This window comes from Crinia signifera, unplaced genomic scaffold, assembly GCF_055691185.1.
Source record: "Crinia signifera unplaced genomic scaffold, ASM5569118v1 HAP2_SCAFFOLD_222, whole genome shotgun sequence".
Taxonomy (NCBI): Eukaryota; Metazoa; Chordata; class Amphibia; order Anura; family Myobatrachidae; genus Crinia; species Crinia signifera.
Genome location: NW_028142115.1, coordinates 84,001 through 109,862, shown reverse-complemented (window position 1 = coordinate 109,862; position 25,862 = coordinate 84,001). Strand labels below are relative to the sequence as shown.

The window sequence follows — 25,862 nt, the reverse complement described above, 5'->3', positions numbered from 1 at the left end:
ATTGTTTAGCCTCTTTAGTAGTTTAATTTGAGGCCACCTGCTAATATTATGTCCTGTAGATCTTTTTACATTACCAACACATGATTTTTTTCAGTAAGCCAATACAGTTAGCAAACTTTTTTATTAGCTTACCTGGTTATAGAAGTAGAAGAAGGCAAAAAAGTGACTGTATCTAACCTACAGCCATACCACATTGGATACGCCCAATCTCGTCTGATCTTGGAAGCTAAGCAGTGTTGGGCCTGGTTAGTACTTGGGTGGGAGACCACATGGGAACACCAGGTGCTGTAGGTTTTTTCCCATTACTGGCAAATTGTTTTTATTCTCTAGCTATTTAAATTGGAAACTTTTTCTTTTTATTGCCAATACAGACATTTGGGAGAGGTCAAACAGACACAATAGCCATCACCTAAAGACTTACCACACTGTTTCGGCCCAATTCCAACTGCTTTTGGCAGCTAAACAGTGTTGAGCTTCTTTAGTAGTTTAATTTGAGACCACCTGCTAATATTATGTCCTGTAGGTCTTTTTACATTACCAACACATGATTTTTTTCAGTAAGCCAATAATGTTAGGAAACTTTTTTATTAGCTTACCTGGTTATAGAAGTAGAAGAGGACAAAAAAGTGACTGTATCTCACCTACAGCCATACCACATTGGATACGCCCAATCTCTTCTGATCTTGGAAGCTAAGCAGTGTTGGGCCTAGTTAGTACTTGGGTGGGAGACCACATGGGAACACCAGGTGCTGTAGGTTTTTTCCCATTACTGGCAAATTGTTTTTATTCTCTAGCTATTTAAATTGGACACTTTTTCTTTTTATTGCCAATACAGACATTTGGGAGAGGTCAAACAGACACAATAGCCATCACCTAAAAACTTACCACACTGTTTCGGCCCAATTACAACTGCTTTTGGCAGCTAAACAGTGTTGAGCCTCTTTAGTAGTTTAATTTGAGACCACCTGCTAATATTATGTCCTGTAGGTCTTTTTACATTACCAACACATGATTTTTTTAAGTAAGCCAATACAGTTAGGAAACTTTTTTATTAGCTTACCTGGTTATAGAAGTAGAAGAGGGCAAAAAAGTGATTGTATCTCACCTACAGCCATACCACATTGGATATGCCCAATCTCGTCTGATCTTGGAAGCTAAGCAGTGTGGGGCCTGGTTAGTACTTGGGTGGGAGACCACATGGGAACACCAGGTGCTGTAGGTTTTTTCCCATTACTGGCAAATTGTTTTTATTCTATAGCTATTTAAATTGGAAACTTTTTCTTTTTATTGCCAATACAGACAATTGGGAGAGGTCAAACAGACACAATAGCCATCACCTAAAGACTTACCACACTGTTTCGGCCCAATTCCAACTGCTTTTGGCAGCTAAATATTGTTTAGCCTCTTTAGTAGTTTAATTTGAGGCCACCTGCTAATATTATGTCCTGTAGATCTTTTTACATTACCAACACATGATTTTTTTCAGTAAGCCAATACAGTTAGCAAACTTTTTTATTAGCTTACCTGGTTATAGAAGTAGAAGAAGGCAAAAAAGTGACTGTATCTCACCTACAGCCATACCACATTGGATACGCCCAATCTCGTCTGATCTTGGAAGCTAAGCAGTGTTGGGCCTGGTTAGTACTTGGGTGGGAGACCACATGGGAACACCAGGTGCTGTAGGTTTTTTCCCATTACTGGCAAATTGTTTTTATTCTCTAGCTATTTAAATTGGAAACTTTTTCTTTTTATTGCCAATACAGACATTTGGGAGAGGTCAAACAGACACAATAGCCATCACCTAAAGACTTACCACACTGTTTCGGCCCAATTCCAACTGCTTTTGGCAGCTAAACAGTGTTGAGCTTCTTTAGTAGTTTAATTTGAGACCACCTGCTAATATTATGTCCTGTAGGTCTTTTTACATTACCAACACATGATTTTTTTCAGTAAGCCAATAATGTTAGGAAACTTTTTTATTAGCTTACCTGGTTATAGAAGTAGAAGAGGACAAAAAAGTGACTGTATCTCACCTACAGCCATACCACATTGGATACGCCCAATCTCGTCTGATCTTGGAAGCTAAGCAGTGTTGGGCCTAGTTAGTACTTGGGTGGGAGACCACATGGGAACACCAGGTGCTGTAGGTTTTTTTCCCATTACTGGCAAATTGTTTTTATTCTCTAGCTATTTAAATTGGACACTTTTTCTTTTTATTGCCAATACAGACATTTGGGAGAGGTCAAACAGACACAATAGCCATCACCTAAAAACTTACCACACTGTTTCGGCCCAATTACAACTGCTTTTGGCAGCTAAACAGTGTTGAGCCTCTTTAGTAGTTTAATTTGAGACCACCTGCTAATATTATGTCCTGTAGGTCTTTTTACATTACCAACACATGATTTTTTTAAGTAAGCCAATACAGTTAGGAAACTTTTTTATTAGCTTACCTGGTTATAGAAGTAGAAGAGGGCAAAAAAGTGATTGTATCTCACCTACAGCCATACCACATTGGATATGCCCAATCTCGTCTGATCTTGGAAGCTAAGCAGTGTGGGGCCTGGTTAGTACTTGGGTGGGAGACCACATGGGAACACCAGGTGCTGTAGGTTTTTTCCCATTACTGGCAAATTGTTTTTATTCTATAGCTATTTAAATTGGAAACTTTTTCTTTTTATTGCCAATACAGACAATTGGGAGAGGTCAAACAGACACAATAGCCATCACCTAAAGACTTACCACACTGTTTCGGCCCAATTCCAACTGCTTTTGGCAGCTAAATATTGTTTAGCCTCTTTAGTAGTTTAATTTGAGGCCACCTGCTAATATTATGTCCTGTAGATCTTTTTACATTACCAACACATGATTTTTTTCAGTAAGCCAATACATTTAGCAAACTTTTTTATTAGCTTACCTGGTTATAGAAGTAGAAGAAGGCAAAAAAGTGACTGTATCTCACCTACAGCCATACCACATTGGATACGCCCAATCTCGTCTGATCTTGGAAGCGAAGCAGTGTTGGGCATGGTTAGTACATGGTTGGGAGACCACATGGGAACACCAGGTGCTGTAGGTTTTTTCCCATTACTGGCAAATTGTTTTTATTCTCTAGCTATTTAAATTGGAAACTTTTTCTTTTTATTGCCAATACAGACATTTGGGAGAGGTCAAACAGACACAATAGCCATCACCTAAAGACTTACCACACTGTTTCGGCCCAATTCCAACTGCTTTTGGCAGCTAAACAGTGTTGAGCTTCTTTAGTAGTTTAAGTTGAGACCACCTGCTAATATTATGTCCTGTAGGTCTTTTTACATTACCAACACATGATTTTTTTTTCAGTAAGCCAATAATGTTAGGAAACTTTTTTATTAGCTTACCTGGTTATAGAAGTAGAAGACTGTATCTCACCTACAGCCATACCACATTGGATACGCCCAATCTTGTCTGATCTTGGAAGCTAAGCAGTGTTGGGCCTAGTTAGTACTTGGGTGGGAGAAAACATGGGAACACCAGGTGCTGTAGGTTTTTTCCCATTACTGGAAAATTGTTTTTATTCTCTAGCTATTTAAATTGGACACTTTTTCTTTTTATTGCCAATACAGACATTTGGGAGAGGTCAAACAGACACAATAGCCATCACCTAAAAACTTACCACACTGTTACGGCCCAATTACAACTGCTTTTGGCAGCTAAACAGTGTTGAGCCTCTTAAGTAGTTTAATTTGAGACCACCTGCTAATATTATGTCCTGTAGGTCTTTTTACATTACCAACACATGATTTTTTTAAGTAAGCCAATACAGTTAGGAAACTTTTTTATTAGCTTACCTGGTTATAGAAGTAGAAGAGGGCAAAAAAGTGATTGTATCTCACCTACAGCCATACCACATTGGATATGCCCAATCTCGTCTGATCTTGGAAGCTAAGCAGTGTGGGGCCTGGTTAGTACTTGGGTGGGAGACCACATGGGAACACCAGGTGCTGTAGGTTTTTTCCCATTACTGGCAAATTGTTTTTATTCTATAGCTATTTAAATTGGAAACTTTTTCTTTTTATTGCCAATACAGACAATTGGGAGAGGTCAAACAGACACAATAGCCATCACCTAAAGACTTACCACACTGTTTCGGCCCAATTCCAACTGCTTTTGGCAGCTAAATATTGTTTAGCCTCTTTAGTAGTTTAATTTGAGGCCACCTGCTAATATTATGTCCTGTAGATCTTTTTACATTACCAACACATGATTTTTTTCAGTAAGCCAATACATTTAGCAAACTTTTTTATTAGCTTACCTGGTTATAGAAGTAGAAGAAGGCAAAAAAGTGACTGTATCTCACCTACAGCCATACCACATTGGATACGCCCAATCTCGTCTGATCTTGGAAGCGAAGCAGTGTTGGCCATGGTTAGTACATGGTTGGGAGACCACATGGGAACACCAGGTGCTGTAGGTTTTTTCCCATTACTGGCAAATTGTTTTTATTCTCTAGCTATTTAAATTGGAAACTTTTTCTTTTTATTGCCAATACAGACATTTGGGAGAGGTCAAACAGACACAATAGCCATCACCTAAAGACTTACCACACTGTTTCGGCCCAATTCCAACTGCTTTTGGCAGCTAAACAGTGTTGAGCTTCTTTAGTAGTTTAATTTGAGACCACCTGCTAATATTATGTCCTGTAGGTCTTTTTACATTACCAACACATGATTTTTTTCAGTAAGCCAATAATGTTAGGAAACTTTTTTATTAGCTTACCTGGTTATAGAAGTAGAAGACTGTATCTCACTTACAGCCATACCACATTGGATACGCCCAATCTCGTCTGATCTTGGAAGCTAAGCAGTGTTGGGCCTAGTTAGTACTTGGGTGGGAGAAAACATGGGAACACCAGGTGCTGTAGGTTTTTTCCCATTACTGGAAAATTGTTTTTATTCTCTAGCTATTTAAATTGGACACTTTTTCTTTTTATTGCCAATACAGACATTTGGGAGAGGTCAAACAGACACAATAGCCATCACCTAAAAACTTACCACACTGTTTCGGCCCAATTACAACTGCTTTTGGCAGCTAAACAGTGTTGAGCCTCTTTAGTAGTTTAATTTGAGACCACCTGCTAATATTATGTCCTGTAGGTCTTTTTACATTACCAACACATGATTTTTTTAAGTAAGCCAATACAGTTAGGAAACTTTTTTATTAGCTTACCTGGTTATAGAAGTAGAAGAGGGCAAAAAAGTGATTGTATCTCACCTACAGCCATACCACATTGGATATGCCCAATCTCGTCTGATCTTGGAAGCTAAGCAGTGTGGGGCCTGGTTAGTGCTTGGGTGGGAGACCACATGGGAACACCAGGTGCTGTAGGTTTTTTCCCATTACTGGCAAATTGTTTTTATTCTATAGCTATTTAAATTGGAAACTTTTTCTTTTTATTGCCAATACAGACAATTGGGAGAGGTCAAACAGACACAATAGCCATCACCTAAAGACTTACCACACTGTTTCGGCCCAATTCCAACTGCTTTTGGCAGCTAAATATTGTTTAGCCTCTTTAGTAGTTTAATTTGAGGCCACCTGCTAATATTATGTCCTGTAGATCTTTTTACATTACCAACACATGATTTTTTTCAGTAAGCCAATACAGTTAGCAAACTTTTTTATTAGCTTACCTGGTTATAGAAGTAGAAGAAGGCAAAAAAGTGACTGTATCTCACCTACAGCCATACCACATTGGATACGCCCAATCTCGTCTGATCTTGGAAGCTAAGCAGTGTTGGGCCTGGTTAGTACTTGGGTGGGAGACCACATGGGAACACCAGGTACTGTAGGTTTTTTTCCCATTACTGGCAAATTGTTTTTATTCTCTAGCTATTTAAATTGGAAACTTTTTCTTTTTATTGCCAATACAGACATTTGGGAGAGGTCAAACAGACACAATAGCCATCACCTAAAGACTTACCACACTGTTTCGGCCCAATTCCAACTGCTTTTGGCAGCTAAACAGTGTTGAGCTTCTTTAGTAGTTTAATTTGAGACCACCTGCTAATATTATGTCCTGTAGGTCTTTTTACATTACCAACACATGATTTTTTTCAGTAAGCCAATAATGTTAGGAAACTTTTTTATTAGCTTACCTGGTTATGGAAGTAGAAGAGGACAAAAAAGTGACTGTATCTCACCTACAGCCATACCACATTGGATACGCCCAATCTCGTCTGATCTTGGAAGCTAAGCAGTGTTGGGCCTAGTTAGTACTTGGGTGGGAGACCACATGGGAACACCAGGTGCTGTAGGTTTTTTCCCATTACTGGCAAATTGTTTTTATTCTCTAGCTATTTAAATTGGACACTTTTTCTTTTTATTGCCAATACAGACATTTGGGAGAGGTCAAACAGACACAATAGCCATCACCTAAAAACTTACCACACTGTTTCGGCCCAATTACAACTGCTTTTGGCAGCTAAACAGTGTTGAGCCTCTTTAGTAGTTTAATTTGAGACCACCTGCTAATATTATGTCCTGTAGGTCTTTTTACATTACCAACACATGATTTTTTTAAGTAAGCCAATACAGTTAGGAAACTTTTTTATTAGCTTACCTGGTTATAGAAGTAGAAGAGGGCAAAAAAGTGATTGTATCTCACCTACAGCCATACCACATTGGATACGCCCAATCTCCTCTGATCTTGGAAGCTAAGCAGTGTGGGGCCTGGTTAGTACTTGGGTGGGAGACCACATGGGAACACCAGGTGCTGTAGGTTTTTTCCCATTACTGGCAAATTGTTTTTATTCTATAGCTATTTAAATTGGAAACTTTTTCTTTTTATTGCCAATACAGACAATTGGGAGAGGTCAAACAGACACAATAGCCATCACCTAAAGACTTACCACACTGTTTCGGCCCAATTCCAACTGCTTTTGGCAGCTAAATATTGTTTAGCCTCTTTAGTAGTTTAATTTGAGGCCACCTGCTAATATTATGTCCTGTAGATCTTTTTACATTACCAACACATGATTTTTTTCAGTAAGCCAATACATTTAGCAAACTTTTTTATTAGCTTACCTGGTTATAGTAGTAGAAGAAGGCAAACAAGTGACTGTATCTCACCTACAGCCATACCACATTGGATACGCCCAATCTCGTCTGATCTTGGAAGCGAAGCAGTGTTGGGCATGGTTAGTACATGGTTGGGAGACCACATGGGAACACCAGGTGCTGTAGGTTTTTTCCCATTACTGGCAAATTGTTTTTATTCTCTAGCTATTTAAATTGGAAACTTTTTCTTTTTATTGCCAATACAGACATTTGGGAGAGGTCAAACAGACACAATAGCCATCACCTAAAGACTTACCACACTGTTTCGGCCCAATTCCAACTGCTTTTGGCAGCTAAACAGTGTTGAGCTTCTTTAGTAGTTTAATTTGAGACCACCTGCTAATATTATGTCCTGTAGGTCTTTTTACATTACCAACACATGATTTTTTTCAGTAAGCCAATAATGTTAGGAAACTTTTTTATTAGCTTACCTGGTTATAGAAGAAGACTGTATCTCACCTACAGCCATACCACATTGGATACGCCCAATCTCGTCTGATCTTGGAAGCTAAGCAGTGTTGGGCCTAGTTAGTACTTGGGTGGGAGACCACATGGGAACACCAGGTGCTGTAGGTTTTTTCCCATTACTGGAAAATTGTTTTTATTCTCTAGCTATTTAAATTGGACACTTTTTCTTTTTATTGCCAATACAGACATTTGGGAGAGGTCAAACAGACACAATAGCCATCACCTAAAAACTTACCACACTGTTTCGGCCCAATTACAACTGCTTTTGGCAGCTAAACAGTGTTGAGCCTCTTCAGTAGTTTAATTTGAGACCACCTGCTAATATTATGTCCTGTAGGTCTTTTTACATTACCAACACATGATTTTTTTAAGTAAGCCAATACAGTTAGGAAACTTTTTTATTAGCTTACCTGGTTATAGAAGTAGAAGAGGGCAAAAAAGTGGTTGTATCTCACCTACAGCCATACCACATTGGATATGCCCAATCTCGTCTGATCTTGGAAGCTAAGCAGTGTGGGGCCTGGTTAGTACTTGGGTGGGAGACCACATGGGAACACCAGGTGCTGTAGGTTTTTTCCCATTACTGGCAAATTGTTTTTATTCTATAGCTATTTAAATTGGAAACTTTTTCTTTTTATTGCCAATACAGACAATTGGGAGAGGTCAAACAGACACAATAGCCATCACCTAAAGACTTACCACACTGTTTCGGCCCAATTCCAACTGCTTTTGGCAGCTAAATAGTGTTGAGCCTCTTTAGTAATTTAATTTGAGACCACCTGCTAATATTATGTCATGTAGGTCTTTTTACATTACCAACACATGATTTTTTTCAGTAAGCCAGTACAGTTAGCAATTTTTTTTATTAGCTTACCTGGTTATAGAAGTAGAAGAAGGCAAAAAAGTGACTGCATCTCACCTACAGCCATACCACATTGGATACGCCCATTCTCGTCTGATCTTGGAAGCTAAGCAGTGTTGGGCCTGGTTAGTACTTGGGTGGGAGACCACATGGGAACACCAGGTGCTGTAGGTTTTTTCCCATTACTGGCAAATTGTTTTTATTCTCTAGCTATTTAAATTGGACACTTTTTCTTTTTATTGCCAATACAGACATTTGGGAGAGGTCAAACAGACACAATAGCCATCACCTAAAGACTTACCACACTGTTTCGGACCAATTCCAACTGCTTTTGGCAGCTAAACAGTGTTGAGCTTCTTTAGTAGTTTAATTTGAGACCACCTGCTAATATTATGTCCTGTAGGTCTTTTTACATTACCAACACATGATTTTTTTCAGTAAGCCAATAATGTTAGGAAACTTTTTTATTAGCTTACCTGGTTATAGAAGTAGAAGACTGTATCTCACCTACAGCCATACCACATTGGATATGCCCAATCTCGTCTGATCTTGGAAGCTAAGCAGTGTTAGGCCTAGTTAGTACTTGGGTGGGAGACCACATGGGAACACCAGGTGCTGTAGGTTTTTTCCCATTACTGGAAAATTGTTTTTATTCTCTAGCTATTTAAATTGGACACTTTTTCTTTTTATTGCCAATACAGACATTTGGGAGAGGTCAAACAGACACAATAGCCATCACCTAAAGACTTACCACACTGTTTCGGCCCAATTACAACTGCTTTTGGCAGCTAAACATTGTTGAGCCTCTTTAGTAGTTTAATTTGAGACCACCTGCTAATATTATGTCCTGTAGGTCTTTTTACATTACCAACACATGATTTTTTTCAGTAAGCCAATAATGTTAGGAAACTTTTTTATTAGCTTACCTGGTTATAGAAGTAGAAGACTGTATCTCACCTACAGCCATACCACATTGGATACGCCCAATCTCGTCTGATCTTGGAAGCTAAGCAGTGTTGGGCCTAGTTAGTACTTGGGTGGGAGACCACATGGGAACACCAGGTGCTGTAGGTTTTTTCCCATTACTGGAAAATTGTTTTTATTCTCTAGCTATTTAAATTGGACACTTTTTCTTTTTATTGCCAATACAGACATTTGGGAGAGGTCAAACAGACACAATAGCCATCACCTAAAGACTTAACACACTGTTTCGGCCCAATTACAACTGCTTTTGGCAGCTAAACAGTGTTGAGCCTCTTTAGTAGTTTAATTTGAGACCACCTGCTAATATTATGTCCTGTAGGTCTTTTTACATTACCAACACATGATTTTTTTAAGTAAGCCAATACAGTTAGGAAACTTTTTTATTAGCTTACCTGGTTATAGAAGTAGAAGAGGGCAAAAAAGTGATTGTATCTCACCTACAGCCATACCACATTGGATACGCCCAATCTCGTCTGATCTTGGAAGCTAAACAGTGAGGGGCCTGGTTAGTACTTGGGTGGGAGACCACATGGGAACACCAGGTGCTGTAGGTTTTTTCCCATTACTGGCAAATTGTTTTTATTCTATAGCTATTTAAATTGGAAACTTTTTCTTTTTATTGCCAATACAGACAATTGGGAGAGGTCAAACAGACACAATAGCCATCACCGGTACTTATGTAGTATCTGGGCTGCCGATTTTTTGATTGTATGCCTTAAGTTAAGGCATACAATCAGATGCGATGCGATGCGATATCGCATCGCATCGCATCGCATGCGACCATCGGATGCGATGACCCGATTTTTCCATAGGAATCAATGTTAAAATGGACTGAGTCCATTTTAACATGGAATTCAATGGGAAAAAGGGGTCCTTTTCATACCCCTACTATCCAAGTGGGCATGGAGTTGGATATAAACCTGTGGCGAGCGCAGCGAGCCACCGAGCCCGAAGCGTGGCGAGCGAAGCGAGCCCCGCGAGGGGACGGTATTCTGTGTCCCCTCGCGGGGCTCGCTACGCTCGCCACGCTTCGGGCTCGGTGGCTCGCTACGCTCGCCACAGGTTTATATCCAACTCCATGCCCACTTGGATAGTAGGGGTATGAAAAGGACCCCTTTTCCCATTGAATTCCATGTTAAAATGGACTCAGTCCATTTTAACATTGATTCCTATGGAAAAATCGGGTCATCGCATCGCATCGCATCGCATCCGATGGTCGCATGCGATGCGATGCGATGTACCCGATTTAGAAATCGGCAGCCCAGATACTACATAAGTACCCCATCACCTAAAGACTTACCACACTGTTTCGGCCCAATTCCAACTGCTTTTGGCAGCTAAATATTGTTTAGCCTCTTTAGTAGTTTAATTTGAGGCCACCTGCTAATATTATGTCCTGTAGATCTTTTTACATTACCAACACATGATTTTTTTCAGTAAGCCAATACATTTAGCAAACTTTTTTATTAGCTTACCTGGTTATAGAAGTAGAAGAAGGCAAAAAAGTGACTGTATCTCACCTACAGCCATACCACATTGGATACGCCCAATCTCGTCTGATCTTGGAAGCGAAGCAGTGTTGGGCATGGTTAGTACATGGTTGGGAGACCACATGGGAACACCAGGTGCTGTAGGTTTTTTCCCATTACTGGCAAATTGTTTTTATTCTCTAGCTATTTAAATTGGAAACTTTTTCTTTTTATTGCCAATACAGACATTTGGGAGAGGTCAAACAGACACAATAGCCATTACCTAAAGACTTACCACACTGTTTCGGCCCAATTCCAACTGCTTTTGGCAGCTAAACAGTGTTGAGCTTCTTTAGTAGTTTAATTTGAGACCACCTGCTAATATTATGTCCTGTAGGTCTTTTTACATTACCAACACATGATTTTTTTCAGTAAGCCAATAATGTTAGGAAACTTTTTTATTAGCTTACCTGGTTATAGAAGTAGAAGACTGTATCTCACCTACAGCCATACCACATTGGATACGCCCAATCTCGTCTGATCTTGGAAGCTAAGCAGTGTTGGGCCTAGTTAGTACTTGGGTGGGAGAAAACATGGGAACACCAGGTGCTGTAGGTTTTTTCCCATTACTGGAAAATTGTTTTTATTCTCTAGCTATTTAAATTGGACACTTTTTCTTTTTATTGCCAATACAGACATTTGGGAGAGGTCAAACAGACACAATAGCCATCACCTAAAAACTTACCACACTGTTACGGCCCAATTACAACTGCTTTTGGCAGCTAAACAGTGTTGAGCCTCTTTAGTAGTTTAATTTGAGACCACCTGCTAATATTATGTCCTGTAGGTCTTTTTACATTACCAACACATGATTTTTTTAAGTAAGCCAATACAGTTAGGAAACTTTTTTATTAGCTTACCTTGTTATAGAAGTAGAAGAGGGCAAAAAAGTGATTGTATCTCACCTACAGCCATACCACATTGGATATGCCCAATCTCGTCTGATCTTGGAAGCTAAGCAGTGTGGGGCCTGGTTAGTACTTGGGTGGGAGACCACATGGGAACACCAGGTGCTGTAGGTTTTTTCCCATTACTGGCAAATTGTTTTTATTCTATAGCTATTTAAATTGGAAACTTTTTCTTTTTATTGCCAATACAGACAATTGGGAGAGGTCAAACAGACACAATAGCCATCACCTAAAGACTTACCACACTGTTTCGGCCCAATTCCAACTGCTTTTGGCAGCTAAATATTGTTTAGCCTCTTTAGTAGTTTAATTTGAGGCCACCTGCTAATATTATGTCCTGTAGATCTTTTTACATTACCAACACATGATTTTTTTCAGTAAGCCAATACATTTAGCAAACTTTTTTATTAGCTTACCTGGTTATAGAAGTAGAAGAAGGCAAAAAAGTGACTGTATCTCACCTACAGCCATACCACATTGGATACGCCCAATCTCGTCTGATCTTGGAAGCGAAGCAGTGTTGGGCATGGTTAGTACATGGTTGGGAGACCACATGGGAACACCAGGTGCTGTAGGTTTTTTCCCATTACTGGCAAATTGTTTTTATTCTCTAGCTATTTAAATTGGAAACTTTTTCTTTTTATTGCCAATACAGACATTTGGGAGAGGTCAAACAGACACAATAGCCATCACCTAAAGACTTACCACACTGTTTCGGCCCAATTCCAACTGCTTTTGGCAGCTAAACAGTGTTGAGCTTCTTTAGTAGTTTAATTTGAGACCACCTGCTAATATTATGTCCTGTAGGTCTTTTTACATTACCAACACATGATTTTTTTCAGTAAGCCAATAATGTTAGGAAACTTTTTTATTAGCTTACCTGGTTATAGAAGTAGAAGACTGTATCTCACCTACAGCCATACCACATTGGATACGCCCAATCTCGTCTGATCTTGGAAGATAAGCAGTGTTGGGCCTAGTTAGTACTTGGGTGGGAGAAAACATGGGAACACCAGGTGCTGTAGGTTTTTTCCCATTACTGGAAAATTGTTTTTATTCTCTAGCTATTTAAATTGGACACTTTTTCTTTTTATTGCCAATACAGACATTTGGGAGAGGTCAAACAGACACAATAGCCATCACCTAAAAACTTACCACACTGTTTCGGCCCAATTACAACTGCTTTTGGCAGCTAAACAGTGTTGAGCCTCTTTAGTAGTTTAATTTGAGACCACCTGCTAATATTATGTCCTGTAGGTCTTTTTACATTACCAACACATGATTTTTTTTAAGTAAGCCAATCCAGTTAGGAAACTTTTTTATTAGCTTACCTGGTTATAGAAGTAGAAGAGGGCAAAAAAGTGATTGTATCTCACCTACAGCCATACCACATTGGATATGCCCAATCTCGTCTGATCTTGGAAGCTAAGCAGTGTGGGGCCTGGTTAGTGCTTGGGTGGGAGACCACATGGGAACACCAGGTGCTGTAGGTTTTTTCCCATTACTGGCAAATTGTTTTTATTCTATAGCTATTTAAATTGGAAACTTTTTCTTTTTATTGCCAATACAGACAATTGGGAGAGGTCAAACAGACACAATAGCCATCACCTAAAGACTTACCACACTGTTTCGGCCCAATTCCAACTGCTTTTGGCAGCTAAATATTGTTTAGCCTCTTTAGTAGTTTAATTTGAGGCCACCTGCTAATATTATGTCCTGTAGATCTTTTTACATTACCAACACATGATTTTTTTCAGTAAGCCAATACAGTTAGCAAACTTTTTTATTAGCTTACCTGGTTATAGAAGTAGAAGAAGGCAAAAAAGTGACTGTATCTCACCTACAGCCATACCACATTGGATACGCCCAATCTCGTCTGATCTTGGAAGCTAAGCAGTGTTGGGCCTGGTTAGTACTTGGGTGGGAGACCACATGGGAACACCAGGTGCTGTAGGTTTTTTCCCATTACTGGCAAATTGTTTTTATTCTCTAGCTATTTAAATTGGAAACTTTTTCTTTTTATTGCCAATACAGACATTTGGGAGAGGTCAAACAGACACAATAGCCATCACCTAAAGACTTACCACACTGTTTCGGCCCAATTCCAACTGCTTTTGGCAGCTAAACAGTGTTGAGCTTCTTTAGTAGTTTAATTTGAGACCACCTGCTAATATTATGTCCTGTAGGTCTTTTTACATTACCAACACATGATTTTTTTCAGTAAGCCAATAATGTTAGGAAACTTTTTTATTAGCTTACCTGGTTATGGAAGTAGAAGAGGACAAAAAAGTGACTGTATCTCACCTACAGCCATACCACATTGGATACGCCCAATCTCGTCTGATCTTGGAAGCTAAGCAGTGTTGGGCCTAGTTAGTACTTGGGTGGGAGACCACATGGGAACACCAGGTGCTGTAGGTTTTTTCCCATTACTGGAAAATTGTTTTTATTCTCTAGCTATTTAAATTGGACACTTTTTCTTTTTATTGCCAATACAGACATTTGGGAGAGGTCAAACAGACACAATAGCCATCACCTAAAAACTTACCACACTGTTTCGGCCCAATTACAACTGCTTTTGGCAGCTAAACAGTGTTGAGCCTCTTTAGTAGTTTAATTTGAGACCACCTGCTAATATTATGTCCTGTAGGTCTTTTTACATTACCAACACATGATTTTTTTAAGTAAGCCAATACAGTTAGGAAACTTTTTTATTAGCTTACCTGGTTATAGAAGTAGAAGAGGGCAAAAAAGTGATTGTATCTCACCTACAGCCATACCACATTGGATACGCCCAATCTCCTCTGATCTTGGAAGCTAACCAGTGTGTGGCCTGGTTAGTACTTGGGTGGGAGACCACATGGGAACACCAGGTGCTGTAGGTTTTTTCCCATTACTGGCAAATTGTTTTTATTCTATAGCTATTTAAATTGGAAACTTTTTCTTTTTATTGCCAATACAGACAATTGGAGAGGTCAAACAGACACAATAGCCATCACCTAAAGACTTACCACACTGTTTCGGCCCAATTCCAACTGCTTTTGGCAGCTAAATATTGTTTAGCCTCTTTAGTAGTTTAATTTGAGGCCACCTGCTAATATTATGTCCTGTAGATCTTTTTACATTACCAACACATGATTTTTTTCAGTAAGCCAGTACAGTTAGCAAACTTTTTTATTAGCTTACCGGGTTATAGAAGTAGAAGAAGGCAAAAAAGTGACTGCATCTCACCTACAGCCATACCACATTGGATACGCCCATTCTCGTCTGATCTTGGAAGCTAAGCAGTGTTGGGCCTGGTTAGTACTTGGGTGGGAGACCACATGGGAACACCAGGTGCTGTAGGTTTTTTCCCATTACTGGCAAATTGTTTTTATTCTCTAGCTATTTAAATTGGAAACTTTTTCTTTTTATTGCCAATACAGACATTTGGGAGAGGTCAAACAGACACAATAGCCATCACCTAAAGACTTACCACACTGTTTCGGACCAATTCCAACTGCTTTTGGCAGCTAAACAGTGTTGAGCTTCTTTAGTAGTTTAATTTGAGACCACCTGCTAATATTATGTCCTGTAGGTCTTTTTACATTACCAACACATGATTTTTTTCAGTAAGCCAATAATGTTAGGAAACTTTTTTATTAGCTTACCTGGTTATAGAAGTAGAAGACTGTATCTCACCTACAGCCATACCACATTGGATATGCCCAATCTCGTCTGATCTTGGAAGCTAAGCAGTGTTGGGCCTAGTTAGTACTTGGGTGGGAGACCACATGGGAACACCAAGTGCTGTAGGTTTTTTCCCATTACTGGAAAATTGTTTTTATTCTCTAGCTATTTAAATTGGACACTTTTTCTTTTTATTGCCAATACAGACATTTGGGAGAGGTCAAACAGACACAATAGCCATCACCTAAAGACTTACCACACTGTTTCGGCCCAATTACAACTGCTTTTGGCAGCTAAACAGTGTTGAGCCTTTTTAGTAGTTTAATTTGAGACCACCTGCTAATATTATGTCCTGTAGGTCTTTTTACATTACCAACACATGATTTTTTTAAGTAAGCCAATACAGTTAGGAAACTTTTTTATTAGCTTACCTGGTTATAGAAGTAGAAGAGGGCAAAAAAGTGATTGTATCTCACCTACAGCCATACCACATTGGATACGCCCAATCTCGTCTGATCTTGGAAGCTAAACAGTGAGGGGCCTGGTTAGTACTTGGGTGGGAGACCACATGGGAACACCAGGTGCTGTAGGTTTTTTCCCATTACTGGCAAATTGTTTTTATTCTATAGCTATTTAAATTGGAAACTTTTTCTTTTTATTGCCAATACAGACAATTGGGAGAGGTCAAACAGACACAATAGCCATCACCTAAAGACTTACCACACTGTTTCGGCCCAATTCCAACTGCTTTTGGCAGCTAAATATTGTTTAGCCTCTTTAGTAGTTTAATTTGAGGCCACCTGCTAATATTATGTCCTGTAGATCTTTTTACATTACCAACACATGATTTTTTTCAGTAAGCCAATACATTTAGCAAACTTTTTTATTAGCTTACCTGGTTATAGAAGTAGAAGAAGGCAAAAAAGTGACTGTATCTCACCTACAGCCATACCACATTGGATACGCCCAATCTCGTCTGATCTTGGAAGCGAAGCAGTGTTGGGCATGGTTAGTACATGGTTGGGAGACCACATGGGAACACCAGGTGCTGTAGGTTTTTTCCCATTACTGGCAAATTGTTTTTATTCTCTAGCTATTTAAATTGGAAACTTTTTCTTTTTATTGCCAATACAGACATTTGGGAGAGGTCAAACAGACACAATAGCCATCACCTAAAGACTTACCACACTGTTTCGGCCCAATTCCAACTGCTTTTGGCAGCTAAACAGTGTTGAGCTTCTTTAGTAGTTTAATTTGAGACCACCTGCTAATATTATGTCCTGTAGGTCTTTTTACATTACCAACACATGATTTTTTTCAGTAAGCCAATAATGTTAGGAAACTTTTTTATTAGCTTACCTGGTTATAGAAGTAGAAGACTGTATCTCACCTACAGCCATACCACATTGGATACGCCCAATCTCGTCTGATCTTGGAAGCTAAGCAGTGTTGGGCCTAGTTAGTACTTGGGTGGGAGACCACATGGGAACACCAGGTGCTGTAGGTTTTTTCCCATTACTGGAAAATTGTTTTTATTCTCTAGCTATTTAAATTGGACACTTTTTCTTTTTATTGCCAATACAGACATTTGGGAGAGGTCAAACAGACACAATAGCCATCACCTAAAGACTTACCACACTGTTTCGGCCCAATTACAACTGCTTTTGGCAGCTAAACAGTGTTGAGCCTCTTTAGTAGTTTAATTTGAGACCACCTGCTAATATTATGTCCTGTAGGTCTTTTTACATTACCAACACATGATTTTTTTAAGTAAGCCAATACAGTTAGGAAACTTTTTTATTAGCTTACCTGGTTATAGAAGTAGAAGAGGGCAAAAAAGTGATTGTATCTCACCTACAGCCATACCACATTGGATACGCCCAATCTCGTCTGATCTTGGAAGCTAAACAGTGAGGGGCCTGGTTAGTACTTGGGTGGGAGACCACATGGGAACACCAGGTGCTGTAGGTTTTTTCCCATTACTGGCAAATTGTTTTTATTCTATAGCTATTTAAATTGGAAACTTTTTCTTTTTATTGCCAATACAGACAATTGGGAGAGGTCAAACAGACACAATAGCCATCACCTAAAGACTTACCACACTGTTTCGGCCCAATTCCAACTGCTTTTGGCAGCTAAATATTGTTTAGCCTCTTTAGTAGTTTAATTTGAGGCCACCTGCTAATATTATGTCCTGTAGATCTTTTTACATTACCAACACATGATTTTTTTCAGTAAGCCAATACATTTAGCAAACTTTTTTATTAGCTTACCTGGTTATAGAAGTAGAAGAAGGCAAAAAAGTGACTGTATCTCACCTACAGCCATACCACATTGGATACGCCCAATCTCGTCTGATCTTGGAAGCGAAGCAGTGTTGGGCATGGTTAGTACATGGTTGGGAGACCACATGGGAACACCAGGTGCTGTAGGTTTTTTCCCATTACTGGCAAATTGTTTTTATTCTCTAGCTATTTAAATTGGAAACTTTTTCTTTTTATTGCCAATACAGACATTTGGGAGAGGTCAAACAGACACAATAGCCATCACCTAAAGACTTACCACACTGTTTCGGCCCAATTCCAACTGCTTTTGGCAGCTAAACAGTGTTGAGCTTCTTTAGTAGTTTAATTTGAGACCACCTGCTAATATTATGTCCTGTAGGTCTTTTTACATTACCAACACATGATTTTTTTCAGTAAGCCAATAATGTTAGGAAACTTTTTTATTAGCTTACCTGGTTATAGAAGTAGAAGACTGTATCTCACCTACAGCCATACCACATTGGATACGCCCAATCTCGTCTGATCTTGGAAGCTAAGCAGTGTTGGGCCTAGTTAGTACTTGGGTGGGAGAAAACATGGGAACACCAGGTGCTGTAGGTTTTTTCCCATTACTGGAAAATTGTTTTTATTCTCTAGCTATTTAAATTGGACACTTTTTCTTTTTATTGCCAATACAGACATTTGGGAGAGGTCAAACAGACACAATAGCCATCACCTAAAAACTTACCACACTGTTACGGCCCAATTACAACTGCTTTTGGCAGCTAAACAGTGTTGAGCCTCTTTAGTAGTTTAATTTGAGACCACCTGCTAATATTATGTCCTGTAGGTCTTTTTACATTACCAACACATGATTTTTTTAAGTAAGCCAATACAGTTAGGAAACTTTTTTATTAGCTTACCTGGTTATAGAAGTAGAAGAGGGCAAAAAAGTGATTGTATCTCACCTACAGCCATACCACATTGGATATGCCCAATCTCGTCTGATCTTGGAAGCTAAGCAGTGTGGGGCCTGGTTAGTACTTGGGTGGGAGACCACATGGGAACACCAGGTGCTGTAGGTTTTTTCCCATTACTGGCAAATTGTTTTTATTCTATAGCTATTTAAATTGGAAACTTTTTCTTTTTATTGCCAATACAGACAATTGGGAGAGGTCAAACAGACACAATAGCCATCACCTAAAGACTTACCACACTGTTTCGGCCCAATTCCAACTGCTTTTGGCAGCTAAATATTGTTTAGCCTCTTTAGTAGTTTAATTTGAGGCCACCTGCTAATATTATGTCCTGTAGATCTTTTTACATTACCAACACATGATTTTTTTCAGTAAGCCAATACATTTAGCAAACTTTTTTATTAGCTTACCTGGTTATAGAAGTAGAAGAAGGCAAAAAAGTGACTGTATCTCACCTACAGCCATACCACATTGGATACGCCCAATCTCGTCTGATCTTGGAAGCGAAGCAGTGTTGGGCATGGTTAGTACATGGTTGGGAGACCACATGGGAACACCAGGTGCTGTAGGTTTTTTCCCATTACTGGCAAATTGTTTTTATTCTCTAGCTATTTAAATTGGAAACTTTTTCTTTTTATTGCCAATACAGACATTTGGGAGAGGTCAAACAGACACAATAGCCATCACCTAAAGACTTACCACACTGTTTCGGCCCAATTCCAACTGCTTTTGGCAGCTAAACAGTGTTGAGCTTCTTTAGTAGTTTAATTTGAGACCACCTGCTAATATTATGTCCTGTAGGTCTTTTTACATTACCAACACATGATTTTTTTCAGTAAGCCAATAATGTTAGGAAACTTTTTTATTAGCTTACCTGGTTATAGAAGTAGAAGACTGTATCTCACCTACAGCCATACCACATTGGATACGCCCAATCTCGTCTGATCTTGGAAGATAAGCAGTGTTGGGCCTAGTTAGTACTTGGGTGGGAGAAAACATGGGAACACCAGGTGCTGTAGGTTTTTTCCCATTACTGGAAAATTGTTTTTATTCTCTAGCTATTTAAATTGGACACTTTTTCTTTTTATTGCCAATACAGACATTTGGGAGAGGTCAAACAGACACAATAGCCATCACCTTAAAACTTACCACACTGTTTCGGCCCAATTACAACTGCTTTTGGCAGCTAAACAGTGTTGAGCCTCTTTAGTAGTTTAATTTGAGACCACCTGCTAATATTATGTCCTGTAGGTCTTTTTACATTACCAACACATGATTTTTTTAAGTAAGCCAATCCAGTTAGGAAACTTTTTTATTAGCTTACCTGGTTATAGAAGTAGAAGAGGGCAAAAAAGTGATTGTATCTCACCTACAGCCATACCACATTGGATATGCCCAATCTCGTCTGATCTTGGAAGCTAAGCAGTGTGGGGCCTGGTTAGTGCTTGGGTGGGAGACCACATGGGAACACCAGGTGCTGTAGGTTTTTTCCCATTACTGGCAAATTGTTTTTATTCTATAGCTATTTAAATTGGAAACTTTTTCTTTTTATTGCCAATACAGACAATTGGGAGAGGTCAAACAGACACAATAGCCATCACCTAAAGACTTACCACACTGTTTCGGCCCAATTCCAACTGCTTTTGGCAGCTAAATATTGTTTAGCCTCTTTAGTAGTTTAATTTGAGGCCACCTGCTAATATTATGTCCTGTAGATCTTTTTACATTACCAACACATGATTTTTTTCAGTAAGCCAATACAGTTAGCAAACTTTTTTATAGGTTACCTGGTTATAGAAGTAGAAGAAGGCAAAAAAGTGACTGTATCTCACCTACAGCCATACCACATTGGATACGCCCAATCTCGTCTGATCTTGGAAGCTAAGCAGTGTTGGGCCTGGTTAGTACTTGGGTGGGAGACCACATGGGAACACCAGGTGCTGTAGGTTTTTTCCCATTACTGGCAAATTGTTTTTATTCTCTAGCTATTTAAATTGGAAACTTTTTCTTTTTATTGCCAATACAGAAATTTGGGAGAGGTCAAACAGACACAATAGCCATCACCTAAAGACTTACCACACTGTTTCGGCCCAATTCCAACTGCTTTTGGCAGCTAAACAGTGTTGAGCTTCTTTAGTAGTTTAATTTGAGACCACCTGCTAATATTATGTCCTGTAGGTCTTTTTACATTACCAACACATGATTTTTTTCAGTAAGCCAATAATGTTAGGAAACTTTTTTATTAGCTTACCTGGTTATGGAAGTAGAAGAGGACAAAAAAGTGACTGTATCTCACCTACAGCCATACCACATTGGATACGCCCAATCTCGTCTGATCTTGGAAGCTAAGCAGTGTTGGGCCTAGTTAGTACTTGGGTGGGAGACCACATGGGAACACCAGGTGCTGTAGGTTTTTTCCCATTACTGGCAAATGGTTTTTATTCTCTAGCTATTTAAATTGGACACTTTTTCTTTTTATTGCCAATACAGACATTTGGGAGAGGTCAAACAGACACAATAGCCATCACCTAAAAACTTACCACACTGTTTCGGCCCAATTACAACTGCTTTTGGCAGCTAAACAGTGTTGAGCCTCTTTAGTAGTTTAATTTGAGACCACCTGCTAATATTATGTCCTGTAGGTCTTTTTACATTACCAACACATGATTTTTTTAAGTAAGCCAATACAGTTAGGAAACTTTTTTATTAGCTTACCTGGTTATAGAAGTAGAAGAGGGCAAAAAAGTGATTGTATCTCACCTACAGCCATACCACATTGGATACGCCCAATCTCCTCTGATCTTGGAAGCTAAGCAGTGTGGGGCCTGGTTAGTACTTGGGTGGGAGACCACATGGGAACACCAGGTGCTGTAGGTTTTTTCCCATTACTGGCAAATTGTTTTTATTCTATAGCTATTTAAATTTGAAACTTTTTCTTTTTATTGCCAATACAGACAATTGGGAGAGGTCAAACAGACACAATAGCCATCACCTAAAGACTTACCACACTGTTTCGGCCCAATTCCAACTGCTTTTGGCAGCTAAATATTGTTTAGCCTCTTTAGTAGTTTAATTTGAGGCCACCTGCTAATATTATGTCCTGTAGATCTTTTTACATTACCAACACATGATTTTTTTCAGTAAGCCAATACATTTAGCAAACTTTTTTATTAGCTTACCTGGTTATAGTAGTAGAAGAAGGCAAAAAAGTGACTGTATCTCACCTACAGCCATACCACATTGGATACGCCCAATCTCGTCTGATCTTGGAAGCGAAGCAGTGTTGGGCATGGTTAGTACATGGTTGGGAGACCACATGGGAACACCAGGTGCTGTAGGTTTTTTCCCATTACTGGCAAATTGTTTTTATTCTCTAGCTATTTAAATTGGAAACTTTTTCTTTTTATTGCCAATACAGACATTTGGGAGAGGTCAAACAGACACAATAGCCATCACCTAAAGACTTACCACACTGTTTCGGCCCAATTCCAACTGCTTTTGGCAGCTAAACAGTGTTGAGCTTCTTTAGTAGTTTAATTTGAGACCACCTGCTAATATTATGTCCTGTAGGTCTTTTTACATTACCAACACATGATTTTTTTCAGTAAGCCAATAATGTTAGGAAACTTTTTTAATAGCTTACCTGGTTATAGAAGAAGACTGTATCTCACCTACAGCCATACCACATTGGATACGCCCAATCTCGTCTGATCTTGGAAGCTAAGCAGTGTTGGGCCTAGTTAGTACTTGGGTGGGAGACCACATGGGAACACCAGGTGCTGTAGGTTTTTTCCCATTACTGGAAAATTGTTTTTATTCTCTAGCTATTTAAATTGGACACTTTTTCTTTTTATTGCCAATACAGACATTTGGGAGAGGTCAAACAGACACAATAGCCATCACCTAAAGACTTATCACACTGTTTTGGCCCAATTACAACTGCTTTTGGCAGCTAAACAGTGTTGAGCCTCTTTAGTAGTTTAATTTGAGACCACCTGCTAATATTATGTCCTGTAGGTCTTTTTACATTACCAACACATGATTTTTTTAAGTAAGCCAATACAGTTAGGAAACTTTTTTATTAGCTTACCTGGTTATAGAAGTAGAAGAGGGCAAAAAAGTGATTGTATCTCACCTACAGCCATACCACATTGGATACGCCCAATCTCGTCTGATCTTGGAAGCTAAACAGTGAGGGTCCTTGTTAGTACTTGGGTGGGAGACCACATGGGAAAACCAGGTGCTGTAGGTTTTTTCCCATTACTGGCAAATTGTTTTTATTCTATAGCTATTTAAATTGGAAACTTTTTCTTTTTATTTCCAATACAGACAATTGGGAGAGGTCAATCAGACACAATAGCCATCACCTAAAGACTTACCACACTGTTTCGGCCCAATTCCAACTGCTTTTGGCAGCTAAATATTGTTTAGCCTCTTTAGTAGTTTAATTTGAGGCCACCTGCTAATATTATGTCCTGTAGATCTTTTTACATTACCAACACATGATTTTTTTCAGAAAGCCAATACAGTTAGCCAACTTTTTTATTAGCTTACCTGGTTATAGAAGTAGAAGAAGGCAAAAAAGTGACTGTATCTCACCTACAGCCATACCACATTGGATATGCCCAATCTCGTCTGATCTTGGAAGCTAAGCAGTGTTGGGCCTGGTTAGTACTTGGGTGGGAGACCACATGGGAACACCAGGTGCTGTAGGTTTTTTCCCATTACTGCCAAATTGTTTTTATTCTCTAGCTATTTAAATTGGAAACTTTTTCTTTTTATTGCCAATACAGACATTTGGGAGAGGTCAAACAGACACAATAGCCATCACCTAAAGACTTACCACACTGTTTCGGCCCAATTCCAACTGCTTTTGGCAGCTAAACAGTGTTGAGCTTCTTTAGTAGTTTAATTTGAGACCACCTGCTAATATTATGTCCTGTAGGTCTTTTTACATTACCAACAAATGATTTTTTTCAGTAAGCCAATAATGTTAGCCAACTTTTTTATTAGCTTACCTGGTTATAGAAGTAGAAGAAGGCAAAAAAGTGACTGTATCTCACCTACAGCCATACCACATTGGATATGCCCAATCTCGTCTGATCTTGGAAGCTAAGCAGTGTTGGGCCTGGTTAGTACTTGGGTGGGAGACCACATGGGAACACCAGGTGCTGTAGGTTTTTTCCCATTACTGCCAAATTGTTTTTATTCTCTAGCTATTTAAATTGGAAACTTTTTCTTTTTATTGCCAATACAGACATTTGGGAGAGGTCAAACAGACACAATAGCCATCACCTAAAGACTTACCACACTGTTTCGGCCCAATTCCAACTGCTTTTGGCAGCTAAACAGTGTTGAGCTTCTTTAGTAGTTTAATTTGAGACCACCTGCTAATATTATGTCCTGTAGGTCTTTTTACATTACCAACAAATGATTTTTTTCAGTAAGCCAATAATGTTAGGAAACTTTTTTATTAGCTTACCTGGTTATAGAAGTAGAAGAGGACAAAAAAGTGACTGTATCTCACCTGCAGCCATACAACATTGGATACGTCCAATCTCGTCTGATCTTGGAAGCTAAGCAGTGTTGGGCCTAGTTAGTACTTGGGTGGGAGACCACATGGGAACACCAGGTGCTGTAGGTTTTTTCCCATTACTGGCAAATTGTTTTTATTCTCTAGCTATTTAAATTGGACACTTTTTCTTTTTATTGCCAATACAGACATTTGGGAGAGGTCAAACAGACACAATAGCCATCACCTAAAAACTTACCACACTGTTTCGGCCCAATTACAACTGCTTTTGGCAGCTAAACAGTGTTGAGCCTCTTTAGTAGTTTAATTTGAGACCACCTGCTAATATTATGTCCTGTAGGTCTTTTTACATTACCAACACATGATTTTTTTAAGTAAGCCAATACAGTTAGGAAACTTTTTTATTAGCTTACCTGGTTATAGAAGTAGAAGAGGGCAAAAAAGTGATTGTATCTCACCTACAGCCATACCACATTGGATATGCCCAATCTCGTCTGATCTTGGAAGCTAAGCAGTGTTGGGCCTGGTTAGTACTTGGGTGGGAGACCACATGGGAACACCAGGTGCTGTAGGTTTTTTCCCATTACTGGCAAATTGTTTTTATTCTATAGCTATTTAAATTGGAAACTTTTTCTTTTTATTGCCAATACAGACAATTGGGAGAGGTCAAACAGACACAATAGCCATCACCTAAAGACTTACCACACTGTTTCGGCCCAATTCCAACTGCTTTTGGCAGCTAAATATTGTTTAGCCTCTTTAGTAGTTTAATTTGAGGCCACCTGCTAATATTATGTCCTGTAGGTCTTTTTACATTACCAACACATGATTTTTTTCAGTAAGCCAATAATGTTAGGAAACTTTTTTATTAGCTTACCTGGTTATAGAAGTAGAAGACTGTATCTCACCTACAGCCATACCACATTGGATACGCCCAATCTCGTCTGATCTTGGAAGCTAAGCAGTGTTGGGCCTAGTTAGTACTTGGGTGGGAGAAAACATGGGAACACCAGGTGCTGTAGGTTTTTTCCCATTACTGGAAAATTGTTTTTATTCTCTAGCTATTTAAATTGGACACTTTTTCTTTTTATTGCCAATACAGACATTTGGGAGAGGTCAAACAGACACAATAGCCATCACCTAAAAACTTACCACACTGTTACGGCCCAATTACAACTGCTTTTGGCAGCTAAACAGTGTTGAGCCTCTTTAGTAGTTTAATTTGAGACCACCTGCTAATATTATGTCCTGTAGGTCTTTTTACATTACCAACACATGATTTTTTTAAGTAAGCCAATACAGTTAGGAAACTTTTTTATTAGCTTACCTGGTTATAGAAGTAGAAGAGGGCAAAAAAGTGATTGTATCTCACCTACAGCCATACCACATTGGATATGCCCAATCTCGTCTGATCTTGGAAGCTAAGCAGTGTGGGGCCTGGTTAGTACTTGGGTGGGAGACCACATGGGAACACCAGGTGCTGTAGGTTTTTTCCCATTACTGGCAAATTGTTTTTATTCTATAGCTATTTAAATTGGAAACTTTTTCTTTTTATTGCCAATACAGA

General features: G+C 39.1%; 45 non-coding genes and 10 pseudogenes across 45 annotated transcripts; all 55 read left to right on the top strand.

Moving 5' to 3' along the window:
* The first annotated feature begins 175 nt into the window (after positions 1 to 175).
* Positions 176 to 294, top strand: LOC146054112 (5S ribosomal RNA). Its single transcript, XR_014468093.1, has one exon. It is a non-coding gene; the product is annotated as a 5S ribosomal RNA (ribosomal RNA).
* Positions 295 to 639: 345 nt separating this feature from the next.
* Positions 640 to 758, top strand: LOC146054056 (5S ribosomal RNA). The gene has a single exon (XR_014468042.1). It is a non-coding gene; the product is annotated as a 5S ribosomal RNA (ribosomal RNA).
* Positions 759 to 1,103: 345 nt separating this feature from the next.
* Positions 1,104 to 1,222, top strand: LOC146053929 (5S ribosomal RNA). The gene has a single exon (XR_014467927.1). It is a non-coding gene; the product is annotated as a 5S ribosomal RNA (ribosomal RNA).
* A 345-nt stretch (positions 1,223 to 1,567) lies between these two features.
* Positions 1,568 to 1,686, top strand: LOC146054100 (5S ribosomal RNA). The gene has a single exon (XR_014468082.1). It is a non-coding gene; the product is annotated as a 5S ribosomal RNA (ribosomal RNA).
* A 345-nt stretch (positions 1,687 to 2,031) lies between these two features.
* LOC146053963 (5S ribosomal RNA) lies at positions 2,032 to 2,150 on the top strand. Its single transcript, XR_014467958.1, has one exon. It is a non-coding gene; the product is annotated as a 5S ribosomal RNA (ribosomal RNA).
* A 346-nt stretch (positions 2,151 to 2,496) lies between these two features.
* LOC146053927 (5S ribosomal RNA) lies at positions 2,497 to 2,615 on the top strand. Its single transcript, XR_014467925.1, has one exon. It is a non-coding gene; the product is annotated as a 5S ribosomal RNA (ribosomal RNA).
* Positions 2,616 to 2,960: 345 nt separating this feature from the next.
* On the top strand, positions 2,961 to 3,079 carry LOC146054171 (5S ribosomal RNA). Its single transcript, XR_014468147.1, has one exon. It is a non-coding gene; the product is annotated as a 5S ribosomal RNA (ribosomal RNA).
* Positions 3,080 to 3,412: 333 nt separating this feature from the next.
* On the top strand, positions 3,413 to 3,531 carry LOC146054220 (5S ribosomal RNA; annotated as a pseudogene).
* Positions 3,532 to 3,876: 345 nt separating this feature from the next.
* Positions 3,877 to 3,995, top strand: LOC146053926 (5S ribosomal RNA). Its single transcript, XR_014467924.1, has one exon. It is a non-coding gene; the product is annotated as a 5S ribosomal RNA (ribosomal RNA).
* Positions 3,996 to 4,340: 345 nt separating this feature from the next.
* Positions 4,341 to 4,459, top strand: LOC146054192 (5S ribosomal RNA; annotated as a pseudogene).
* Positions 4,460 to 4,790: 331 nt separating this feature from the next.
* LOC146054210 (5S ribosomal RNA) lies at positions 4,791 to 4,909 on the top strand (annotated as a pseudogene).
* Positions 4,910 to 5,254: 345 nt separating this feature from the next.
* Positions 5,255 to 5,373, top strand: LOC146054123 (5S ribosomal RNA). Its single transcript, XR_014468103.1, has one exon. It is a non-coding gene; the product is annotated as a 5S ribosomal RNA (ribosomal RNA).
* Positions 5,374 to 5,718: 345 nt separating this feature from the next.
* On the top strand, positions 5,719 to 5,837 carry LOC146053903 (5S ribosomal RNA). The gene has a single exon (XR_014467903.1). It is a non-coding gene; the product is annotated as a 5S ribosomal RNA (ribosomal RNA).
* Positions 5,838 to 6,183: 346 nt separating this feature from the next.
* LOC146053962 (5S ribosomal RNA) lies at positions 6,184 to 6,302 on the top strand. The gene has a single exon (XR_014467957.1). It is a non-coding gene; the product is annotated as a 5S ribosomal RNA (ribosomal RNA).
* Positions 6,303 to 6,647: 345 nt separating this feature from the next.
* LOC146054004 (5S ribosomal RNA) lies at positions 6,648 to 6,766 on the top strand. Its single transcript, XR_014467995.1, has one exon. It is a non-coding gene; the product is annotated as a 5S ribosomal RNA (ribosomal RNA).
* A 345-nt stretch (positions 6,767 to 7,111) lies between these two features.
* On the top strand, positions 7,112 to 7,230 carry LOC146054170 (5S ribosomal RNA). The gene has a single exon (XR_014468146.1). It is a non-coding gene; the product is annotated as a 5S ribosomal RNA (ribosomal RNA).
* Positions 7,231 to 7,558: 328 nt separating this feature from the next.
* LOC146053961 (5S ribosomal RNA) lies at positions 7,559 to 7,677 on the top strand. The gene has a single exon (XR_014467956.1). It is a non-coding gene; the product is annotated as a 5S ribosomal RNA (ribosomal RNA).
* A 345-nt stretch (positions 7,678 to 8,022) lies between these two features.
* On the top strand, positions 8,023 to 8,141 carry LOC146053925 (5S ribosomal RNA). Its single transcript, XR_014467923.1, has one exon. It is a non-coding gene; the product is annotated as a 5S ribosomal RNA (ribosomal RNA).
* Positions 8,142 to 8,486: 345 nt separating this feature from the next.
* Positions 8,487 to 8,605, top strand: LOC146054029 (5S ribosomal RNA). Its single transcript, XR_014468018.1, has one exon. It is a non-coding gene; the product is annotated as a 5S ribosomal RNA (ribosomal RNA).
* Positions 8,606 to 8,936: 331 nt separating this feature from the next.
* On the top strand, positions 8,937 to 9,055 carry LOC146054139 (5S ribosomal RNA). The gene has a single exon (XR_014468118.1). It is a non-coding gene; the product is annotated as a 5S ribosomal RNA (ribosomal RNA).
* Positions 9,056 to 9,386: 331 nt separating this feature from the next.
* LOC146053960 (5S ribosomal RNA) lies at positions 9,387 to 9,505 on the top strand. The gene has a single exon (XR_014467955.1). It is a non-coding gene; the product is annotated as a 5S ribosomal RNA (ribosomal RNA).
* Positions 9,506 to 9,850: 345 nt separating this feature from the next.
* LOC146054046 (5S ribosomal RNA) lies at positions 9,851 to 9,969 on the top strand. Its single transcript, XR_014468033.1, has one exon. It is a non-coding gene; the product is annotated as a 5S ribosomal RNA (ribosomal RNA).
* A 964-nt stretch (positions 9,970 to 10,933) lies between these two features.
* LOC146054169 (5S ribosomal RNA) lies at positions 10,934 to 11,052 on the top strand. The gene has a single exon (XR_014468145.1). It is a non-coding gene; the product is annotated as a 5S ribosomal RNA (ribosomal RNA).
* A 331-nt stretch (positions 11,053 to 11,383) lies between these two features.
* LOC146054199 (5S ribosomal RNA) lies at positions 11,384 to 11,502 on the top strand (annotated as a pseudogene).
* Positions 11,503 to 11,847: 345 nt separating this feature from the next.
* LOC146053924 (5S ribosomal RNA) lies at positions 11,848 to 11,966 on the top strand. The gene has a single exon (XR_014467922.1). It is a non-coding gene; the product is annotated as a 5S ribosomal RNA (ribosomal RNA).
* Positions 11,967 to 12,311: 345 nt separating this feature from the next.
* LOC146054168 (5S ribosomal RNA) lies at positions 12,312 to 12,430 on the top strand. The gene has a single exon (XR_014468144.1). It is a non-coding gene; the product is annotated as a 5S ribosomal RNA (ribosomal RNA).
* A 331-nt stretch (positions 12,431 to 12,761) lies between these two features.
* On the top strand, positions 12,762 to 12,880 carry LOC146054208 (5S ribosomal RNA; annotated as a pseudogene).
* Positions 12,881 to 13,226: 346 nt separating this feature from the next.
* LOC146054122 (5S ribosomal RNA) lies at positions 13,227 to 13,345 on the top strand. Its single transcript, XR_014468102.1, has one exon. It is a non-coding gene; the product is annotated as a 5S ribosomal RNA (ribosomal RNA).
* Positions 13,346 to 13,690: 345 nt separating this feature from the next.
* LOC146054087 (5S ribosomal RNA) lies at positions 13,691 to 13,809 on the top strand. The gene has a single exon (XR_014468070.1). It is a non-coding gene; the product is annotated as a 5S ribosomal RNA (ribosomal RNA).
* Positions 13,810 to 14,154: 345 nt separating this feature from the next.
* Positions 14,155 to 14,273, top strand: LOC146053959 (5S ribosomal RNA). Its single transcript, XR_014467954.1, has one exon. It is a non-coding gene; the product is annotated as a 5S ribosomal RNA (ribosomal RNA).
* A 345-nt stretch (positions 14,274 to 14,618) lies between these two features.
* On the top strand, positions 14,619 to 14,737 carry LOC146054177 (5S ribosomal RNA). The gene has a single exon (XR_014468152.1). It is a non-coding gene; the product is annotated as a 5S ribosomal RNA (ribosomal RNA).
* A 344-nt stretch (positions 14,738 to 15,081) lies between these two features.
* On the top strand, positions 15,082 to 15,200 carry LOC146054028 (5S ribosomal RNA). The gene has a single exon (XR_014468017.1). It is a non-coding gene; the product is annotated as a 5S ribosomal RNA (ribosomal RNA).
* A 331-nt stretch (positions 15,201 to 15,531) lies between these two features.
* LOC146054141 (5S ribosomal RNA) lies at positions 15,532 to 15,650 on the top strand. Its single transcript, XR_014468119.1, has one exon. It is a non-coding gene; the product is annotated as a 5S ribosomal RNA (ribosomal RNA).
* Positions 15,651 to 15,995: 345 nt separating this feature from the next.
* LOC146054045 (5S ribosomal RNA) lies at positions 15,996 to 16,114 on the top strand. The gene has a single exon (XR_014468032.1). It is a non-coding gene; the product is annotated as a 5S ribosomal RNA (ribosomal RNA).
* A 345-nt stretch (positions 16,115 to 16,459) lies between these two features.
* LOC146054167 (5S ribosomal RNA) lies at positions 16,460 to 16,578 on the top strand. Its single transcript, XR_014468143.1, has one exon. It is a non-coding gene; the product is annotated as a 5S ribosomal RNA (ribosomal RNA).
* Positions 16,579 to 16,909: 331 nt separating this feature from the next.
* On the top strand, positions 16,910 to 17,028 carry LOC146053958 (5S ribosomal RNA). The gene has a single exon (XR_014467953.1). It is a non-coding gene; the product is annotated as a 5S ribosomal RNA (ribosomal RNA).
* A 345-nt stretch (positions 17,029 to 17,373) lies between these two features.
* LOC146054044 (5S ribosomal RNA) lies at positions 17,374 to 17,492 on the top strand. The gene has a single exon (XR_014468031.1). It is a non-coding gene; the product is annotated as a 5S ribosomal RNA (ribosomal RNA).
* A 345-nt stretch (positions 17,493 to 17,837) lies between these two features.
* LOC146054166 (5S ribosomal RNA) lies at positions 17,838 to 17,956 on the top strand. The gene has a single exon (XR_014468142.1). It is a non-coding gene; the product is annotated as a 5S ribosomal RNA (ribosomal RNA).
* Positions 17,957 to 18,287: 331 nt separating this feature from the next.
* Positions 18,288 to 18,406, top strand: LOC146054198 (5S ribosomal RNA; annotated as a pseudogene).
* Positions 18,407 to 18,751: 345 nt separating this feature from the next.
* LOC146053923 (5S ribosomal RNA) lies at positions 18,752 to 18,870 on the top strand. Its single transcript, XR_014467921.1, has one exon. It is a non-coding gene; the product is annotated as a 5S ribosomal RNA (ribosomal RNA).
* A 345-nt stretch (positions 18,871 to 19,215) lies between these two features.
* On the top strand, positions 19,216 to 19,334 carry LOC146054165 (5S ribosomal RNA). The gene has a single exon (XR_014468141.1). It is a non-coding gene; the product is annotated as a 5S ribosomal RNA (ribosomal RNA).
* A 331-nt stretch (positions 19,335 to 19,665) lies between these two features.
* LOC146054207 (5S ribosomal RNA) lies at positions 19,666 to 19,784 on the top strand (annotated as a pseudogene).
* A 345-nt stretch (positions 19,785 to 20,129) lies between these two features.
* Positions 20,130 to 20,248, top strand: LOC146054121 (5S ribosomal RNA). Its single transcript, XR_014468101.1, has one exon. It is a non-coding gene; the product is annotated as a 5S ribosomal RNA (ribosomal RNA).
* Positions 20,249 to 20,592: 344 nt separating this feature from the next.
* Positions 20,593 to 20,711, top strand: LOC146054075 (5S ribosomal RNA). The gene has a single exon (XR_014468059.1). It is a non-coding gene; the product is annotated as a 5S ribosomal RNA (ribosomal RNA).
* A 345-nt stretch (positions 20,712 to 21,056) lies between these two features.
* On the top strand, positions 21,057 to 21,175 carry LOC146053957 (5S ribosomal RNA). Its single transcript, XR_014467952.1, has one exon. It is a non-coding gene; the product is annotated as a 5S ribosomal RNA (ribosomal RNA).
* A 345-nt stretch (positions 21,176 to 21,520) lies between these two features.
* Positions 21,521 to 21,639, top strand: LOC146054003 (5S ribosomal RNA). Its single transcript, XR_014467994.1, has one exon. It is a non-coding gene; the product is annotated as a 5S ribosomal RNA (ribosomal RNA).
* Positions 21,640 to 21,984: 345 nt separating this feature from the next.
* LOC146054164 (5S ribosomal RNA) lies at positions 21,985 to 22,103 on the top strand. Its single transcript, XR_014468140.1, has one exon. It is a non-coding gene; the product is annotated as a 5S ribosomal RNA (ribosomal RNA).
* A 328-nt stretch (positions 22,104 to 22,431) lies between these two features.
* Positions 22,432 to 22,550, top strand: LOC146053956 (5S ribosomal RNA). The gene has a single exon (XR_014467951.1). It is a non-coding gene; the product is annotated as a 5S ribosomal RNA (ribosomal RNA).
* A 345-nt stretch (positions 22,551 to 22,895) lies between these two features.
* On the top strand, positions 22,896 to 23,014 carry LOC146054186 (5S ribosomal RNA; annotated as a pseudogene).
* A 345-nt stretch (positions 23,015 to 23,359) lies between these two features.
* On the top strand, positions 23,360 to 23,478 carry LOC146053893 (5S ribosomal RNA). The gene has a single exon (XR_014467894.1). It is a non-coding gene; the product is annotated as a 5S ribosomal RNA (ribosomal RNA).
* Positions 23,479 to 23,823: 345 nt separating this feature from the next.
* On the top strand, positions 23,824 to 23,942 carry LOC146053891 (5S ribosomal RNA). Its single transcript, XR_014467892.1, has one exon. It is a non-coding gene; the product is annotated as a 5S ribosomal RNA (ribosomal RNA).
* Positions 23,943 to 24,287: 345 nt separating this feature from the next.
* LOC146054187 (5S ribosomal RNA) lies at positions 24,288 to 24,406 on the top strand (annotated as a pseudogene).
* A 345-nt stretch (positions 24,407 to 24,751) lies between these two features.
* LOC146053890 (5S ribosomal RNA) lies at positions 24,752 to 24,870 on the top strand. The gene has a single exon (XR_014467891.1). It is a non-coding gene; the product is annotated as a 5S ribosomal RNA (ribosomal RNA).
* A 331-nt stretch (positions 24,871 to 25,201) lies between these two features.
* On the top strand, positions 25,202 to 25,320 carry LOC146054196 (5S ribosomal RNA; annotated as a pseudogene).
* Positions 25,321 to 25,665: 345 nt separating this feature from the next.
* Positions 25,666 to 25,784, top strand: LOC146053922 (5S ribosomal RNA). Its single transcript, XR_014467920.1, has one exon. It is a non-coding gene; the product is annotated as a 5S ribosomal RNA (ribosomal RNA).
* The last annotated feature ends 78 nt before the right edge of the window (positions 25,785 to 25,862 follow it).